Source organism: Gymnogyps californianus, chromosome 11 (genome assembly GCF_018139145.2).
Source record: "Gymnogyps californianus isolate 813 chromosome 11, ASM1813914v2, whole genome shotgun sequence".
Lineage (NCBI taxonomy): Eukaryota > Metazoa > Chordata > Aves > Accipitriformes > Cathartidae > Gymnogyps > Gymnogyps californianus.
In genome coordinates, this window is record NC_059481.1 from 281,458 (window position 1) to 299,620 (window position 18,163).

Below are 18,163 nucleotides of genomic sequence, written 5' to 3' on the forward strand. Positions count from 1 at the left end.
TCAATGGGCCTCAACTGCAGGGAGGTCTGCCCACCAGAATTTGCACCTGCAGTAGATGGTCTCTAACGAAATGGCCAAGTGCATCCAGTGCTTTCTTCAATGCAGCAATGTTTGTTCTGGAGATGGGGTGTGATCTGTCTTGCCACAGGTGCTTTAAACCCACTGTGCTGGCTCCTATTCCCAAAGTGGGTCAGCCTTCCTGTGCCATGCAACTCGGAGGGCACAATGAGGGCCGTGGGAGATGTAGGCACACTGGGTGTTCAGAAACCAAAGTGTGTCCACAGAGAGAGCTGAGGAGAAGAAGGACAGACTGATACTGAGGTTCGTGCTCCCTGCCTGCTCTGTGTTTCAGGTTTGCCTCCCTCCCGAGAGATGTCTTGCTTCAGACCCTGTCCCCCATGCCCCTGCGGCACCTCTGGCCCAACCCCACTTGCAAGCAGCTGCAGTGAGCCCTGTGTCGCCCGCTGCGCTGACTCGACGGTATTCATCGAGGCCTCTCCGGTGGTGGTGACTCTGCCGGGCCCCATCCTCACCTCTTTCCCTCAGAGCACAGCCGTGGGATCCTCTCTGTCCGCTGCTGTTGGGAGCTCCCTCAGCGCCGGGGGGGTTCCCATCTCTTCTGGGGGCTCCCTTGGTCTGGGGGGCTCAGGGCTGTGCCTGCTCCCCCCGCTGCAGTCTGAACTGCTGAAGCCGGCAGATCATCCCCTTTGGAGCGGGAAGGAAGACAGGAACCTGCAGCAGCAGGAAGTGTGGCCACGGCTTGCAGACGGGCTGGGTGTCTTCATCCACCTGGCAGGAGGGACCTGTGCTCACTGCTCCTCGCTGCATGGCAGGCCTCGCCCTGCCTCTTCTGACTCTGCTTTGCTCCGAGCTCCTTGAGAAAGGGCTCGTTCTCTTCTGCTTTGCTGAGCCTCCTGCTGACGGGGGGAGGGTGCCGGAGTTAGGACTGGTGTTGGTGGGCTGCGATTAGCCACAGGTAGAGCCGAATGGGAAAAGGCAAGCGCTGTGTGTGGAGCTTGTCCTTGGGAAATGGGCCATTCTCTGTGCCTCCCTGAACCCTGCCGCCATGTTTCTTGGTCTCTGTTCTGTGCCACTGCATTTCCTCCTTCTCATTAAAGACTTTGTGCAGCATAGCTGGAGACTCGTGTGGTTTGTTTCTCCCCCCTTCAGCTGGCCAACCACCTCTGCAAGGATGTCATGGTTTAAGCCGAGCTGAGCATCGAGGGCAGCACGTGGTCGCTCGCTCACATCCTCCCTGCCCTGTTGGGAAAACCTGCTCTCTCCCATGACAGTGAGTCTGTCCCCATGCATGGGGCACTGCAAGTTGTGGTGGAGCTCCCTGGCCTGATACCAGCGCACCAAACCCAAGCAAGCGGGCAAGAGAAAGACAGAAAAGCCTCAGAGAAATGGATGGAACAAGAAGCAATGGACAGGGCTGGAAAGACAAGGAATGCCACACACAGTGGTGGACAAGATGGGAAACGGTTTGCCCAGGGAGCTTGGAGATCCTCCCTCTTGGGAGATGTCCAACATCCAGCCAGGCAAGGCCAATGAAAAAACATCCCTGACTTGACCCTGCTTTGAGCCGGCTTGCACTGCTATGATCTCCACCTCAGGTGGTGTGTGATTCTCTGAGCCACTGCTGGATGCCTCATCCAGCAGCAGCCATCAGAACACAGGAGCAGAGAGGGGACAGGGGCCAGCGCTCAGGAAAGCTTGCAGAGGTGTGGTGGGCACAGGGCAGGAGAAGGGGCACGGATGTCAGTCCCTGGGCTGGGAGCACAGAAAGGAAGGAAGATCAGAGGGCATTAAACAACTGACCAACAGCAAGGCAAGGGGATAAGGTGTAAGCATGCTGAGGAAAGCCCTGAGGGAGCCAAAAGCTTGAGGTCCCACTGAGATTTGAACTCAGATCGCTGGATTCAGAGTCCAGAGTGCTCACCATTACACCATGGGACCACCTGGACAGATGCTGCCTTTCCCCTGTGGCCACCCTCGCTGAGCCATAGGCTCCTGGCTGAGCCTGGCAGTCTCTCCGTCTCCCTGGCCATCAACCAAGTGCAGCCTTCCTCCAGGGCCCACCGGGCACTCTCTACTCACAGGAGCTTTCAAGGGAGTGCCAGAGCTCTTTGCGCAAGCCTGGCATGCCCTCTCTTACAAGACCCAGGCTGGTAACCTGTGAGAATCTTGGTTTCGCCTAATTAGACCTGCTTATGAAGTTTCCAGCTTAACCTCTTCAACATTGAACCTCACAGAGTACCTTCGTGGTACCAGCGATCGCTCGTTCGATGCTTGCACTTGCCGTCTCTGCTGCTGCCTCCCTTCACCCCCGTGTTGGACAGCCTCTCAATCTGCCTGCCTAAGTTAGTGCCTCTCTCTTTCTCACCTTGTAGCTCATCCGAAGCGGCCGTCAACCAGATACCCTTACTCTCGCTTGCACTCCTAGCCAAGCTCCTGCCCTTGCCGAACGAGGCGACCAAGAGAGAGGGCAGGGGATGAGGTTCAGCAGAGGCAAGAGCTGGCAGGAGGACCCAAAGCAGCTCCTTCAGCATCTCCCTCAATCACAACGTGCTCCGGCACACTCTCATACCCCCTCGTGCACGTCCCCTCTTCCTCTTCCTGTGTGCCCAGGAAGACCTCTTCTGTGGCTCCTACTTCCTGACTGCGGTCCTTCTGAAAAATGCCACCAGTGCTCGTGCAACCTGTGGTGGGATTGCGTGAGGATGTCTCTGTCCTGTCAGCAGTGTCGGAGAGAAACGCCCCAGAGCTGCGATGTCCCTGTTGGCCTCTTACTGGTGGGCCTTTTCTCCCACCTGCCCCTCTTCCCACTGGTGCTGTCCATGTTTGCTGGTGAGGAAGTGCCAGTTCAGGGAAACTTGCTGGGTTGAAATCCTGCTGGTCAATGCCACATCCTGGATTGGCACCTACACAATGTGCCACTGGGCCTGAAAGAGGGAAGGACGCATCTCAGGGCTCTCCAGCTTCGGGAGCAGAGGGCAGAGGAGCTGGCTGATGACTAAGGAGAGGGAAAAGTTGCCCCATCTCCAAAAAAGGGGAAGAAGCACTATCTGGGGAAGCAAGGGAAGGTGAGGATAAACTGGAGCAAGTTCCGCGGAGGATCCCTAGGATAGTCGGGCCAGGGGCTCTGGCCTTGGGAGGAGAGGCTGAGGACGCAAGGCTCGCTTAGCTAGGAGAAGAAAAATGCTTAGCGGGGATCGAATAGCAGCCTCCAGTGCCTACAAGGAGGCTACGGCGATGGCTGGAGGATGAGCGCTGTGGTCAGAAATTGAAGAGGCAGTTTGTGACTGGGTACACGAACCAAAATGATCACCCTGAGGGTGCCTAAGCATGGGAGCAGAGGTGCCGAGAGGCTGTGAAATGTCTGTCCTCAAGGTAATTTTATGACCCAAAAGGACAAAGCACTGATGAGGTGGTGTGAGCCTGCTTGAAGCAGGAGGATGCACTCTCTGGCTCCCTGAAATGCCTTCCACCAGAAGGGTTGTTGGAGGGTATGTGGGGAGAGGCATGCAGAATGTGAGTTTTGTAGGGGAGAGTGGAACAGTGAGCACAGGTATGCCCCTTTCTCCTTCTAGAGGAGCTGGGGCTGCAGCAAGAGCTGGTCAGCAGGCTGAGCAGAGCCCCAGAGGAGCAAGAAGCCTCCAGTGAGGAGGCCACCCAGAGAGAAGAGCCTGCGCCACTCTGCTCCCCCCAGCCCCTCAGCTGGGACCTCCCACAGCCCTGCCTGATGCTCCCTGGCACTGCCAGCACTCACGCCTCCTTCCCTTTGTCCTTCCTGTGCCCTCACCGGGCAGGAAAATTGCCTCCCTGCAAAGTTCACCTCCTTTGGGCCTGGGGTGGGTAGCTCAAGGGCCTTGCCTTGCCCTTCTCCCCACAGCTCCTGCCCATAACCCTGGCTGGGGACTTTCTCTTTCACCACCCCAGCTGGCTCTGCAGGCACCGAAGGAAACCCGGAGCGAGGGGGCAGCCTTGTTGCTTGGCAGGGCGGAGAGGAGCTGCTCTCCAGTGAGCTCAGGAGGGCTGCAACCCTGCCCAGAAATCCAGCTCCCAGGAGGCTGCGGGACTGTAGCCGGTGTAAAAGTCAGTTCTTTGCTGGCCGAGGAGGGAGACAAGGACGCTTAGCAGAGAATTACCAGGGGAATGAATTCTCCTATTTCACCTGTGCACGTAGCAGTGCGCCAACCCCAGCATGGAGGACCCCGATATAGAGGAAAGCAGGGTTTAGGTTTGTTTACAAACAGTTGTGTCGACCAGTCAAATTACTGATGTTAAGGGGTGGGCTAATCAGGTTGACCCTGAGGTAAAAGCTCTTAGTGCTAGGCAGTGTTCGTTCCTCTAAGCAAGTTGTATAGCAGTTAACGCCTTGCCTTTCACAGCGGCTGCGAGGGCCTTGCCCTGCCCGTGCTGTGCTGCGCTGCACTCCCTCCCAGCTCCTGGCTTGTCCTCCCTCCTGGCGCAAGCCCTGCCCTTGCTGCTTCCCAACAGCCGAGGGCTGCCCCCGCCACCATGCAGGGTGCAAAGAGCCAGAGAAACCCCTCCTCTCCGTGCCTGCGCCATTCCTGTCCTGCCCAACACTTGCTGGGGGGGGAGGTGGTTCCCAGTCGCCCCAGGGCAGGGCTGGCCCATCCGGACTGGGTGGTGGCCAGTCTTAAATGCTGCCAGGTGTCCCAGGAAGGCTCTGGGCAGCCTGAGCTGGTACAGCCTCTTGGTGAGGGTGAGGGACGAGGTGGCAGTGCTGAGGCCTGCATTTTGGGGCTTGTGTTTGCTGGTTCCCTGCCCCATCCACAGGCCAGAGCATGCAGCAAACAGGCAGAGGAGACAAAAGCAAAAGCAAAATGGGGAGGGCTGGGACGTGGGTGGAGATGTGAGCATGGGGAGTGTGGCCCCAGCCTGCCTGCTGCAGGGGCTGTTGCTCAGGGGAAAGTATTTCACTGCAGATCAAGAGGTCCCTGGCTCAGCTCCAGGTGCCTCGGGGAGGGAGGAGGACAAGGGCTGTAGGCAAGGGGATTTTTACTGTCTCCTGGGCACCAGGTACAGTGTGGAGCTGAGTCCCATGGCTGCAGCGTGCTCAACTGCAGGGAGCCCAAAAGGGGAGCGTGCCCCGTAGTTGGCAGGATTCGACCCTGCGCGGGGAAACCCAATGGATTTCTAGTCCATCGCCTTCACCACTCGGCCACAACTACCTGCTCCAGCCCTCTCTGCCCTGCTAATCAGGGTAGCATGAGGAGCGGCTTGAGAAAGTGTGTGTGCGGGGGCTGGAGGGAGGAGCCCGCCTGTCTGTGAAGTGGAGGAGCGGAGGCCGGCCAGGCTCTGATCTGGAGGAGCAGGAGGCAGCACTGCACGCAGGTGCGTTAGTGGAATAGTGGCGAGCATAGCTGCCTTCCAAGCAGTTGACCCGGCTTCGATTCCTGGCCAATGCAGACAGACGTCTCTTCAGCCTGGCTCCAGGGTTTCTTCCACCTTCTGCTGGCAGCCTTTCCTGCTCAAAAAATGTCCAGCTTTCCCCTGGGGTTTCAAGCCACTGCCCTTGTCTCCCTGCAGCCTTGAAACCCACTGAGACTGCCTGTTGGGAGGCCTCCAGGCTTGACTCTTCACTGCAGTGCTGGCACAGGAGCCAGGAGAGAGGCTTTTTAGGCCTGGCACAGAGCTGCTGCTGCTGCTGCTGCTGCTGCTGCTGCTGCTGCTGCTGCTGCTGCTGGTTGCACCTGGCAAGAAAAGCATGCTGCCATGGCAGGGTACAGATGCTTGGCAGGCAACCCTGCTGCTCACTGTAAAAGCCATGCTCGCAGGCCCACAGCAGCCCTGGTTCCACGCAGCCTCTGGCAACACTTCCATGTCCCCCAGCCCGTGCATCTCTGCCTGCTCCCACACCTGTAAGGGGGAAACCCTCAGCCCTGCTGCTGGGTCCCACAAGAACAGCCCCAGGTCTTGTAAGCTCCATTGTGCAACCCTGGATGGATGTGATCAGAGCAGCACAGAGGCAGGGTGCTGTCCCGGTAACCCTGGGTGAGAGGCAACAGCCTCTACTCTGGTCCTCCATTCCCTGCCATGATACATCTGCTTGTGCTAGGCAGGCTCTCTCTGCATCCGTGGTTCTCCCCAGTTTCTCTCCCAGGGATCCTAGATGAGGGTGCTGGTGAGAAATGCTGATACAGCGTCAGCTGCTTGGGGCCCTGGAGGACACTCCGCTGAGACCAGTGTATTCTTCCTGCTGAGGTGGCTCCAGGCTGGGCTCCTCACTGTGGTGTTGGTACAGGAGCCAGAGGAGAAGGATTTTTGGTCTGGCCCAGAGCTGGACCTGCTGTTGCTGCTGCTGCTGCTGGTTGCACCTGGCAAGTAAAGCATGCTGCTGTGGCAGGGTAAAGATGAACATTGAGAATGCCTAAGTGGGGCCCAAGGCATACACAGTGCTTCATGAGGCCAGGTATGCAATTTGGGGATACAGTGGCAGGATGCTTGTTCTTTATATAAGGGCTCAAAGTCACACTGGAGTGAATTTGCTTTCTATCCTCCTCTGTCTTTTCCATCTCTCCAGTGCTGGCTGGTCAAACTTGGGGTTTCGTCCCCTTCAGAGCAGATGCTGGTATGTACAATGCCTGTGTTCAGAGCACAGCGTTATCTTCTCTATAGCACTCTTTCCTGAAAACAGACTCTGGTACACACTGTAACTTGGTTTGAAATACTCTGTTTAACAATCAAGCCTGCATGTCTCAGAGACCCTATGCCCCAGACCATGTGCCGGGCCGCTGACCTATCTTGTCCAGGCTCTGGCATTGCAGAGACATCCTGAAGTTTACTGGAACTGGATGTAACGATGTTCCTGGTAACTGAGCACTGAGACACCCTCATTTCTCTTGCAGCTTATGGCCTGTGGGCCAAGGGAAACACGAGGAGCCTCTCACAAGTAGACTCTTTACCTCAAGGGGGCAAAGCTTCTCAAGTCTCTGATTCCAGGGTTGCTTAAAGAAAAGAGCAATGATGTTCTTTGCTGTGCTGACAGTCAAAAACCAGGCTGGGCAGTGGGCTTGTATGGAGGGTTGGATTGGCACAGTATTTAGAGACTCCCACTCTGTCATCAGCAATGCTACAAGAAGGTGGAGTTACAAAGAAGGGGATTGTGATTGCTCTGTTCCCTACTGAAATGCCCACCCTAATCCCATCTTGCAGTCACATTGCCTATGTCCAGACCTGAAAACCAGCACTTTCCTCCTTTCCACTCCATACCCATCCCTGGAGTTTATTCCCACAACACCAATGAAAGAGAGAAGTGCCATGGCTGGTTTTCATACAAAGTTTATGAACAACAGTTGAGAGGACCTATCAAAAGGTCTGTATTAACATTCACATCTGACCAACTGGGACACTAGTCTTTGACTTCCCTCACAGTAAAAACAGTTACTCTGTGAGGCATTTTGTGTATTTCTGCCTCTGCCCATTGCTTCTTGCCCATTCAGTGGGCACCTCTGCAACAGGATGGCTCTTTCTTCTTTAGTCTGCCTGTCCACCCTCCCGCCCCAGGTGCATGGGTAAGGTGCCCCCTCAGCCTTCCTTTCCCCAGGCTAACCAACCCCAGCTCTCCCAGCCTGTACTTGTATGACAGATGAACCAAGTCCTTAATCACATCAATGTCCTTTCAGCAGCCCTGGAAGAGCCCCTAGCTGTGCAGAGATGTGAAAAAAGCCACACGGTGACACCAGTGGAGCCCCTATAAGGGCATCTGGCATGCAGATGTTCAGGTCTTCTGCGGAGGAAGGAAACTGCGCTGAAGGCTTTGCACTTGCTGCCGGGAGAAGATTCGACCAACAGTGGAAGCACAGGCAAAAGCATTGTCAGGGGAAGACATGCACCAGCCCCAAGGTTCGTGCACCATCCCCAAAGTTCATGCACCTCGAGCAGCAATGACTGCTGAGAGGTTTTGGTGGTGCAGCGTTGAGGAGAGAAATGCATCATCAGCAAGACTAAACGGCGACACTGGATATTCCTTTGTGCTTGGCTGCATGCTTGCATGTAGGAGGCCTTGCTTTACTGCTGAGCAGCTTAGGTGCTTTTTGCCTCCAAAACACCTGTGAGTAGCAAGGTGCATCAGCAAAAGGAAAGGAGGCATAAACCTCACTTCCAAATGCCAGGACTCTCGCTGAGATTAAGGCTCAGAAAGGCAACTTCTCCCTGCCTGTTTCTGAAGGCGCCCTCCACAAACTCCGCTGAGCACACATGTCCATTTTTTCCTGCCACCTCAGGAAGTGTTGTCATCTCAGCCCAGTTCATAAGCCTGCTTCTGTCCTCTGCCAGGGCAGGCAGTGGAAAGTCGCTGCTTCCTGAGCAAGACCCTCTGGGTACACTGGCAGAAGAAATGACAGCAGCTCTTGAATGCTTTCAGTGGTGGGACTCAAGGCTGACCATGAGAGATATCACAGGGCTGTGATCACCAGGTTACAGACACATGCTCCTTTTATCTGAGGCTTTTTGATCTTTCTCTTGCCTGCTTGCTTATTTTGGTGATGGTATTAGTTCAGGGAGCTCAACCCTCAACTGGCGGTAAGCTCAGGACAAAGGCCAATGCTCTTCCCTGCAGAGTATGTGGCTAACTGAGGGAGGAGGAGAACAAACCACCACGAGTCTCCAGCTGTGCTGCACAAAGTCTTTAATGAGAAGGAGGAAATGTAGTGGCACAGAACAGAGACCAAGAAACACGGTGGCAGGGTTCAGGGAGGCACAGAGAATGGCCCATTTCCCAAGGACAAGCTCCACACACAGCGCTTGCCTGTTCCCATTCGGCTCTACCTCGTGACAATCGCAGCCCACCAACACCACTCCCTAACTCTGGCACCCTCCCCCCGTCAGCAGGAGGTTCAGCAAAGCAGAAGAGAACGAGCCCTTTCTCAAGGAGCTCAGAGCAAAGCAGAGGCAGAGGAGGCAGGGTGAGGCCTGCTGTGCAGCGAGGAGCAGTGAGCACAGGTCCCTCCTGCCAGGTGGGACGAGGACAGCCAGCCGTCTGCAAGCCGTGGCCATGCTCCTGCTGCTGCAGGGTCCCTGTCTTCCTTCCCGCTCCAAAAGGAATGATCTGCCAGCTTCAGCAGCCCTTAAACCGTTCTGTTGCAGGGCCAAGCTGAGGCAGCCCAAGTATCAACCTGAGTAGCCACCATGACAGCAGTTCAGCCCACAGGGAGAGATGGAGTGGACTCAGACTTACCTTGTTCCTCGAGGAAAGGAAGGCCAGAGAGGAGGATGCAGAGCCTGGAGGAGTGCAGGCTTTTATGCTGTGTCCCAGAGCCCTGAGGGAGCCACAAACATTCCTTGCTCATGAAGCATCTAAACACCTAGTAGTTGCTGCTTGGTCAAGCCTCACTGGTGATTAAGCCCTTGCCTCTTTCACCTGTAATGTGTTGCTCCCACTGCATATCATCTAACAGCAATAGAATTAATTTGTGTCCAGGCCTGCTAAGACCAATTGGCTCAGAGGTCTCAGGCTAGCTGTGCAGAGATTTTAAGCACCTTTCCATCACACAGATCACGTTCATTACATCGCCTTCTTCACAGTGAGCTTGGCAACCAGTCACGGTCAAATTCAGCTTTGAGGGACACCTCAAGTCAGCTCTGAAGTGCTTTCACTGAATAGCCTCAGGCTAGCCCTGGGAGACATCTCTCTCCCAGTGGGTCATTGTAGGCTCAGAGGAGATGCTGGGAGAAGACGTCTCCAAGGATGTGGTAAAGCTCAATGACAAGGAAGGACTGCTGTGGGCTGGAGGGAAGCCCCTTGTGGGCAGGAGTGAGGGCCATGAGGACCTTGCTTACTCTTATCAGCCTCTGCAATAGCAATAGCCTGTTTTTTCTACCCTTGAGCGCACGGAACGAAGTCAGATTCATAATGAGAAAAGTAGACCAGAGGGTCAGGCAGGTCTCTTTCAAGTGACTTCTCCATGGGATCTCCACAGTCATGTCTCCTAATGCCTTGACAAGACCCTCACGCTTTTTTCAACAAGGGGTCTGGGCTTGGCTTGGGAATTGGAGAAACTGTTGCAAACAAGGAAATCAATGCGAAGGAGGTGATCAAAGAGATGCCCGCGTCCTTCCCTGAATGAGACCCACACCGGAATTGACCTGTTTGCTCAGCAAGTTCATCCCAGAGGCCCAAGGCCTGGATGGCCTGCTTCTGAGGAGAGGTCAGGGCAGGGAGCCAAAAGCTCACAGCCCTTCGTCCTGGGTCAGGGATGGGGTGGCCCATTCCATGCATTTCAGATTTCAAAGGGACAGTGCATCAGTCTCCCAGAGCACCTGGGAGTCACGGTGATGTGGAAGAGTTGGGAAAAACCCTGAACTCCAGGCCAACATGAGTCACCCTGCTGTGGAATTCAGGGGACACGGTGGCCCTGCCTCAGGCAGGCCAGGAATACCAGAGCTCACAGCCCCAAAGTTCTGCTTTTGTCAAGGGCATTTCCACACATTTTAGCACCATTCCTGAATCAACTGGTGCTTCTATGCAATCTTGTGCTGCTGTTGCCTTCCAAGGCCTTGCCTTTTGGTGGTTGCTCAAGGGCCCATGAGACTCAGTGCACCCCAGAATAATGAAGGTTGGAATGGACCGCTGGAAGTCCTCTGCTCCTGCTCCAAGCAGACCAAACTTCCCAGGTTCCTCAGCAGGCTCTGGGCCTTGTGCTGTTGACTCCTGAACGCTGCCACTGTCAGAGAGGTCACTGTCTCTTGAGCAGCTCTTCCAGGGCTGCACCGCGAGCTCTGTCACTTCTTTTCCCCAAAAGACAGCTGGTATTTCCCTTGTTGCAACTTGTGATTGTTGCCTCTTGCCCTTTTGCAGTGCACCTCTCAGGAGAGTCGGGCTCCATCCTTTCCATAACCTCCTGTAGCTGGAGCACTGTAACAAGGAAGAGCACTGGCTTCTGTCCTGAGCTTACCGCCACCTGTGGATAGAGCTCCCTGAAGTTAGAGCAGAGCACCAAAAAGCCTCAGAGTCCAGTCTGTAACCTGGTGATCACGGCCCTGTGGGCCAGTTGCCAAATTGTTCATTCTGAATGTTAATACAGACCTTTTGAATTAACTTTTCAGTCCTCTCAATTGTTGTTCACAAAATCATATGAAACCAGCCATGGCACTTTCATTGGTGTTGTGGGAATAAACTCCAGGGGATGGGTATGGAGTGGAAAGGAGGAAAGTGCTGGTTTTCAGGTCTGGACATAGGCAATGTGACTGCAAGATGGGATTAGGGTGGGCATTTCAGTAGGGAACAGAGCAATCACAATCCCCTTCTTTGTAACTCCACCTTCTTGTAGCATTGCTGATGACAGAGTGGGAGTCTCTAAATACTGTGCCAATCCAACCCTCCATACAAGCCCACTGCCCAGCCTGGTTTTTGACTGTCAGCACAGCAAAGAACATCATTGCTCTTTTCTTTAAGCAACCCTGGAATCAGAGACTTGAGAAGCTTTGCCCCCTTGAGGTAAAGAGTCTACTTGTGAGAGGCTCCTCGTGTTTCCCTTGGCCCACAGGCCATAAGCTGCAAGAGAAATGAGGGTGTCTCAGTGCTCAGTTACCAGGAACATCGTTACATCCAGTTCCAGTAAACTTCAGGATGTCTCTGCAATGCCAGAGCCTGGACAAGATAGGTCAGCGGCCCGGCACATGGTCTGGGGCATAGGGTCTCTGAGACATGCAGGCTTGATTGTTAAACAGAGTATTTCAAACCAAGTTACAGTGTGTACCAGAGTCTGTTTTCAGGAAAGAGTGCTATAGAGAAGATAACGCTGTGCTCTGAACACAGGCATTGTACATACCAGCATCTGCTCTGAAGGGGACGAAACCCCAAGTTTGACCAGCCAGCACTGGAGAGATGGAAAAGACAGAGGAGGATAGAAAGCAAATTCACTCCAGTGTGACTTTGAGCCCTTATATAAAGAACAAGCATCCTGCCACTGTATCCCCAAATTGCATACCTGGCCTCATGAAGCACTGTGTATGCCTTGGGCCCCACTTAGGCATTCTCAATGTTCATCTTTACCCTGCCACAGCAGCATGCTTTACTTGCCAGGTGCAACCAGCAGCAGCAGCAGCAACAGCAGGTCCAGCTCTGGGCCAGACCAAAAATCCTTCTCCTCTGGCTCCTGTACCAACACCACAGTGAGGAGCCCAGCCTGGAGCCACCTCAGCAGGAAGAATACACTGGTCTCAGCGGAGTGTCCTCCAGGGCCCCAAGCAGCTGACGTTGTATCAGCATTTCTCACCAGCACCCTCATCTAGGATCCCTGGGAGAGAAACTGGGGAGAACCACGGATGCAGAGAGAGCCTGCCTAGCACAAGCAGATGTATCATGGCAGGGAATGGAGGACCAGAGTAGAGGCTGTTGCCTCTCACCCAGGGTTACCGGGACAGCACCCTGCCTCTGTGCTGCTCTGATCACATCCATCCAGGGTTGCACAACGGAGCTTACAAGACCTGGGGCTGTTCTTGTGGGACCCAGCAGCAGGGCTGAGGGTTTCCCCCTTACAGGTGTGGGAGCAGGCAGAGATGCACGGGCTGGGGGACATGGAAGTGTTGCCAGAGGCTGCGTGGAACCAGGGCTGCTGTGGGCCTGCGAGCATGGCTTTTACAGTGAGCAGCAGGGTTGCCTGCCGAGCATCTGCTCTGTGCTGGGTTCCTTAGTGGTGGGGGCTGAACTGGCTGGGCGAAGCTGCGTGGGCGGTTTTGGAGCAGGAGAGGCAAGGCACCGTGGAGCCCGCCAAAAAAAAAAAAAACAAACCGAAAAAACTCTGATTGCGTTGGCCGGGAATCGAACCCGGGTCAACTGCTTGGAAGGCAGCTATGCTCACCACTATACCACCAACGCGCTGTGCTGCAATGGTTTGTCCTGCTCCTGCGGTTCACAGATTGTCTGCCTCCTGCTCCTCCACAGGCTGGCTGCTCTTCTCCTTCAAGCCCCTGCACACACACTACCACAAGCTGCTACAGAGTATCTATGTTTCTGTATGTGTGAGATGTTGGCTAGGAAATCTCAAGCTGCACTAGCCACTGACTAGAGGACATCTGCATCAGGGACTGCCCAGGGTTGGAGCAGGACACTGCACAAACCAAGACTGAGCTCCAGGCACCGACTCTGCACAGACCTATGGTACAGCCTGGTTCAAGGGACCTGCTGGTGTGCATGTGGAATGGAGTGGAGGGGTGACTCCAATACTGATCTCCAGTCCTCAGCAGCCAGAGAGGAAGAAAAGGATCGGGCCTCTATATTCCTTTTCATTACTTCTTCATGCCTGTGTGAGTGTCAGTGGTGCTTTCAGGGCTGCAGATAATGGCACTGTTCCCCATCTGTGTTCATACGTGTGCCAGCTGTGCATGTACTATGCAAGTGTATGTGTGTTTGTCTGTGTGATGGTGTAAGCACAGCTAACAGCCAAATGCGCACCCAGCTGCTCACTCCTTTCCCCACCTTCATTGGGATGTAGGGCATAGAAAATAGGATGAGAAGGCTTCCAGGTGAGGAAGGGACATGGCTTAGCAAAAACTGTTGTGGGCAAAACAGACTCAACATGGGGGAAATTAATTTATTGCCAATTGAAATAGATTCACATAGTGAGACACAGAAAGACAAACATAAAACACCACCTTTCCTCCCTCTTACCCAGGCTCAACTTCACTCCTTCACTCCAGACTCGACTACCCACCCAAGCAGCACAGGGGGGATGCATTTTCCCTCTGCTCTTTCTGACCCTTTTTTTTTCCTTCCTCCTTGTCCTGGTGTCCTGGTTTTGGCTGGGACAGAGTTAACTTTCCTTTTAGTAGCTGGTACAGTGCTGTGTTTTGGATTTAGTGTGAGAATGATGTTGATAACACTCCGATGTTTTAGTTGTTGCTAAGTAGCGCTTATCTTAAGCCAAGGACTTTTCAGTTTCCCATGCTCTGCCAGCAAGCAGGTGTGCAAGAAGCTGGGAGGGAGCATAGCCAGGGCAGCTGACCTGAACTAGCCAAAGGGGTATTCCATACCATGGAACGTCATGCCCAGTATATAAACGGGGGGGAGTTGGCCGGATGGCGCAGATCATGGCTCGGGAACTAACTGGGCATCGGTCAGCAGGTGGTGAGCAATTGCATTGTGCATCACTGGTGGGTTTTTGGTTGGTTGGTTGGTTTTTTTTCTTCCCCCCCCCCTCCTTTTTTGTTATATTCCTTTTCATTACTATTATTATTATTATATTTCATTATTACTATTGTTAGTATTATATTTTACTTTAGTTATTAAACTTTTCTTATCTCAACCCACGAGTTTTACTTTTTTTCCCCTCTTTCCTCCTCCTCACCCCACTGGGAGGGGGAAGGGGGAAGCGGCTGCGTGGTGCTTAGTTGCTGGCTGGGGTTAAACCACGACACCTGGTTTTGGCTGCGATAGAGTTAATTTTCTTCTTAATAGCTGGTACAGTGCTGTGTTTTAGATTTAGTGTGAGAATAATGTTGATAACACTCTGATGTTTTAGTTGTTGCTAAGTAGCGCTTATCTTAAGCCAAGGATTTTTCAGTTTCCCATGCTCTGCCAGCAAGCAGGTGTGCAAGAAGCTGGGAGGGAGCACAGCCAGGACAGCTGACCCGAACTAGCCAAAGGGAAATTCCATACCATGGAACGTCATGCCCAGTATATAAACGGGGGGGAGTTGGCCAGGAGGGGCAGATCACTGCTCGGGCATCAGTCAGCGGGTGGTGAACAATTGCATTGTGCATCACTTGTCTTTTCTTGGGTGTTATTTCTCTTTTTTTTTGTTATATTCCTTTTCATTACTGTTATTATTGTTATATTTTTATTATTATTAGTTATTATTATATTTAATTTTACTTTAGTTATTAAACTGTTCTTATCTCAACCCACAAGTTTTACTTTTTTTTCCCAATCCTCCTCCCCTTCCCACTGGCAGCGGGGAGGAGTGAGCAGCTGCGTGGTGCTTAGCTGCTGGCTGGGGTCAAACCACAACATGCCTCTCTGTGTCTGGCATTTGCTACCCTTTCTGGATTGTGTTCTCATAGAGGCCACAAACTTTGCTAATGGCTCAGCTGTGTCCTGTAGTGGGTCTGCTGTGGAGATGGAACCAGCTGTGTGCGGCGCAGGGCAGCCCCTTGCCTCTGCTCACAGAGGCCACCCTGCAGCACCCCCTCTCCCCTCCCCTGCCAACACCTAGCCACATATAGCCAATACAGTGCCCATTGGGAATACCTGCTCAGCCCTGCTCCTGGCTGGACCTGCCAGTGGGCATGGCAGCAAAGAGACTAGGATGGAGAAAACCCCCAGATGCTCAACTTGATCGCATTGGTGTTTCCCAAAGTAGCACCAGCCTTGTCCTCCTCCCCACCTGCAGCTTCCCAGAGGTCCCGCTTGCGGCTGGGAAGTTGGGATTGAGCTGCCTGATGGGAAGGGAGAAACACCTGTGTCCCCAGGACCCCCACTTCCTTGTGGGGGGAGCTCTGCCTACCGCTGCACACCCACCCGTCTGCCTTGCGGAGGGGCACTTTGGGAGTGCTGGCTTCTAAGAAGGCGAAGGAGAGAGAAGGTGGCGGTGGCAGAGATGAAGGGGCTGACGGAGCTGGAGCACAGGAGTGCAGGTTAAAACTTGCTGAATGATGCAAGGGAGAGGCAGTGGCTGCTGCCGCTGGAGTGAGGGGGAAAAAGCCATTAGCAGAGGATGGTTTCAATGCATCAACCTCTGGGTTATGGGTCCAGCACACTTCCACTGCACCACTCTGCTCCCCCCAGCCCCTCAGCCAGGACCTCCCAAGCCCTGCCTGATACTCCCTCGTGCTGCCAGCACCAGTGCTTGTGCTCATGCCTTTTTCCCTTCCTCCTGCCTGTGCTCTGCATATAGTTTTCCTTTTCCTAAACAGGTTGAGCTCTCTGCATGAACTTTCTACAAGATTTTGGACCCTTGCCAGGGACACCTGCCTCACCCCAAATTCCATGATGTGGATCACTTTTGAGGTAAGACTCTGTTATTTTATTTGGTCCCCTCTGGACCCACTTCTGGAGTCAGTGTGGTTTGTCCTCCCACTTCTGAGATGGGTGGATGCCCTTCTGAGATTGGGTTGTCCTACCCTCTCGGATAGTTTGGCCGCCCTCTGGGATTGGTTTAGTGCTCTTGGTACCATGTAGGCGCATATAAGTGATCTATCATAAGTATATATTCTGTTATATTGTATTGGGTTTGCGTGGCAAGGTTTTGGTAGTGGGGAGGCTACAGGGGTGGCTTCTGTGAGAAGCTGCTAGAAGCTTCCCCTGTGTCCGACAGAGCCAATGCCAGCCGGCTCCAAGACGGACCCACCGCTGGCCAAGGCCGAGCCCATCAGCGACGGTAGTAGCACCTCTGGGATAACGTATTTAAGAAGGGGGAAAAGTTGCTGCGGAACAGCAACTGCAGACGGAGAGAGGAGTGAGAATATGTGAGAGAAACAACCCTGCAGACACCAAGGTCAGTGAATAAGTTGGTGGAGGACTGTCTCCCGTGGGTGGGACCCCATGCTGGAGCAGGGGAAGAGTGTGAGGAGTCTTCCCCCTGAGGAGGAAGGAGCGGCAGAAACAACGTGTGTTGAACTGACCGCAACCCCCATTCCCCGTCCCCCTGCGCCGCTCAGGGGGGAGGAGGTAGAGAATTCAGGAGTAAAGTTAAGCCCGGGAAGAAGGGAGGGGTGGGGGGAAGGTGTTTTTAAGATTTGGTTTTATTTCTCATTATCCTACTCTGATTTGACTGGTAATAAATTAAACTAATTTCCCCAAGTTGAGTCTGTTTTGTCCGTGATGGTAATTACTGAGTGATCTCCCTGTCCTTGCCTTGACCCATGAGCCTTTCATTATATTTTCTCTCTCCTCTGTCCAGCTGAGGAGGGGGAGTGATAGAGCGGCTTTGGTGGGCACCTGGCATCCAGCCAGGGTCACCCCACCACATATATTGTTGATAAGTTCGCTTTACTAGAGGAAGTTTGTAGTAACCTGTAATATTATATATACATTTGTTGCTGCTATTATTGAGTGTCGCTGTTATTGATTGTTGCTATTATTTATTGCCATTATTATTGATTGCTGCTATACTATTGATTGCTGATAATAATTTGTAATAGCTTGAGAAATATATATTTGCTTTATTAATCATAGGTATACTTGCTAGTGGTGATTTTTGTGGTATTTGTGGTAATCTGTAATAAAGTAGAGAAATTTCAAGGATAAAGCCTCCATGTTCTTGTGTATTATAGAATCCTACAAACATGCAGTCACAATCCGTATGCAGCCACAGGCCAGGTAATCCTTTAGGTCGTGATGGCATGGATAGCTCCATGACACCTACAGCTTCAGTCAGCTAAACTGCACCCAGAACTGCATTCACCATATTAGAAGATCTTTATTCTACACGCTGTGAATGCAGGCACTGAAGTCTCTTTCTGTAGGATCTGGCTTCCTCCCGTCTTTTTTCCCCCTCCTTATCTCCTTTATTAGATACAAGAAAAGAAGCAATAGCAATTGTTGGAGCTTCTAGTGGGCTTGAGTCACAGCACCCATCCTGCTCCTGCCCCATGCACAAAATCTGTGCAGGGCTTGTAAAAGAGATTATCATTGTGGGCTGGATACCATCATTCTGGATGATACTGCCTCCCTCAAAATGGCATGACAAGGACACATGAAGCTCTTATTATCTATCTGCAACTCAGATAATATGATCACATTTTTAGAGATTTTGTTTTCCAGCTCAGTGCTGAAACTACTGGGCCACAGAACTCTTAGAATTATCTGAAAACGAGAGCAGTGTTTAACATGGCAAGGGAGAAAAGTCAGTCCTGCAGTCATCTATCCAGAGACAGGATCCTTCAGGGAATGGTCCAAAGGCCTGCTGACAAGGTCTCAAAGGCCTCTGTGTAGAATTATGCTCCTGTATACAACAAGCAGTCACAGCCTGCTCTAAACTGTCAGAGATTTGCTGAAGTCTGTGGAACCATGGCTACTTAAAGACACTTCTGATTTCTGCTCCATATATGACTTCAAGGATAAAAGGGAAACACAAAAATCTGGAGAAGCCTCATAAGATGGGACCAATGTGTAGCTGATTGTCTTATTTTCATGTGACGAGGCTCAAATTTTGGTCTCCTTCAGCCTTGCTTGTGAACTTCCTCAAGTCTC

At 52.9% G+C, this 18,163-nt stretch overlaps 2 non-coding genes across 2 annotated transcripts; both read right to left on the reverse strand.

The window, feature by feature from the left end:
- Window positions 1-1,887: 1,887 nt before the first annotated feature.
- Window positions 1,888-1,959, reverse strand: TRNAQ-CUG (transfer RNA glutamine (anticodon CUG)). The gene has a single exon. It is a non-coding gene; the product is annotated as a tRNA-Gln (tRNA).
- A 10,819-nt stretch (window positions 1,960-12,778) lies between these two features.
- On the reverse strand, window positions 12,779-12,850 carry TRNAG-UCC (transfer RNA glycine (anticodon UCC)). Its single transcript has one exon. It is a non-coding gene; the product is annotated as a tRNA-Gly (tRNA).
- Between the last annotated feature and the right edge of the window lie 5,313 nt (window positions 12,851-18,163).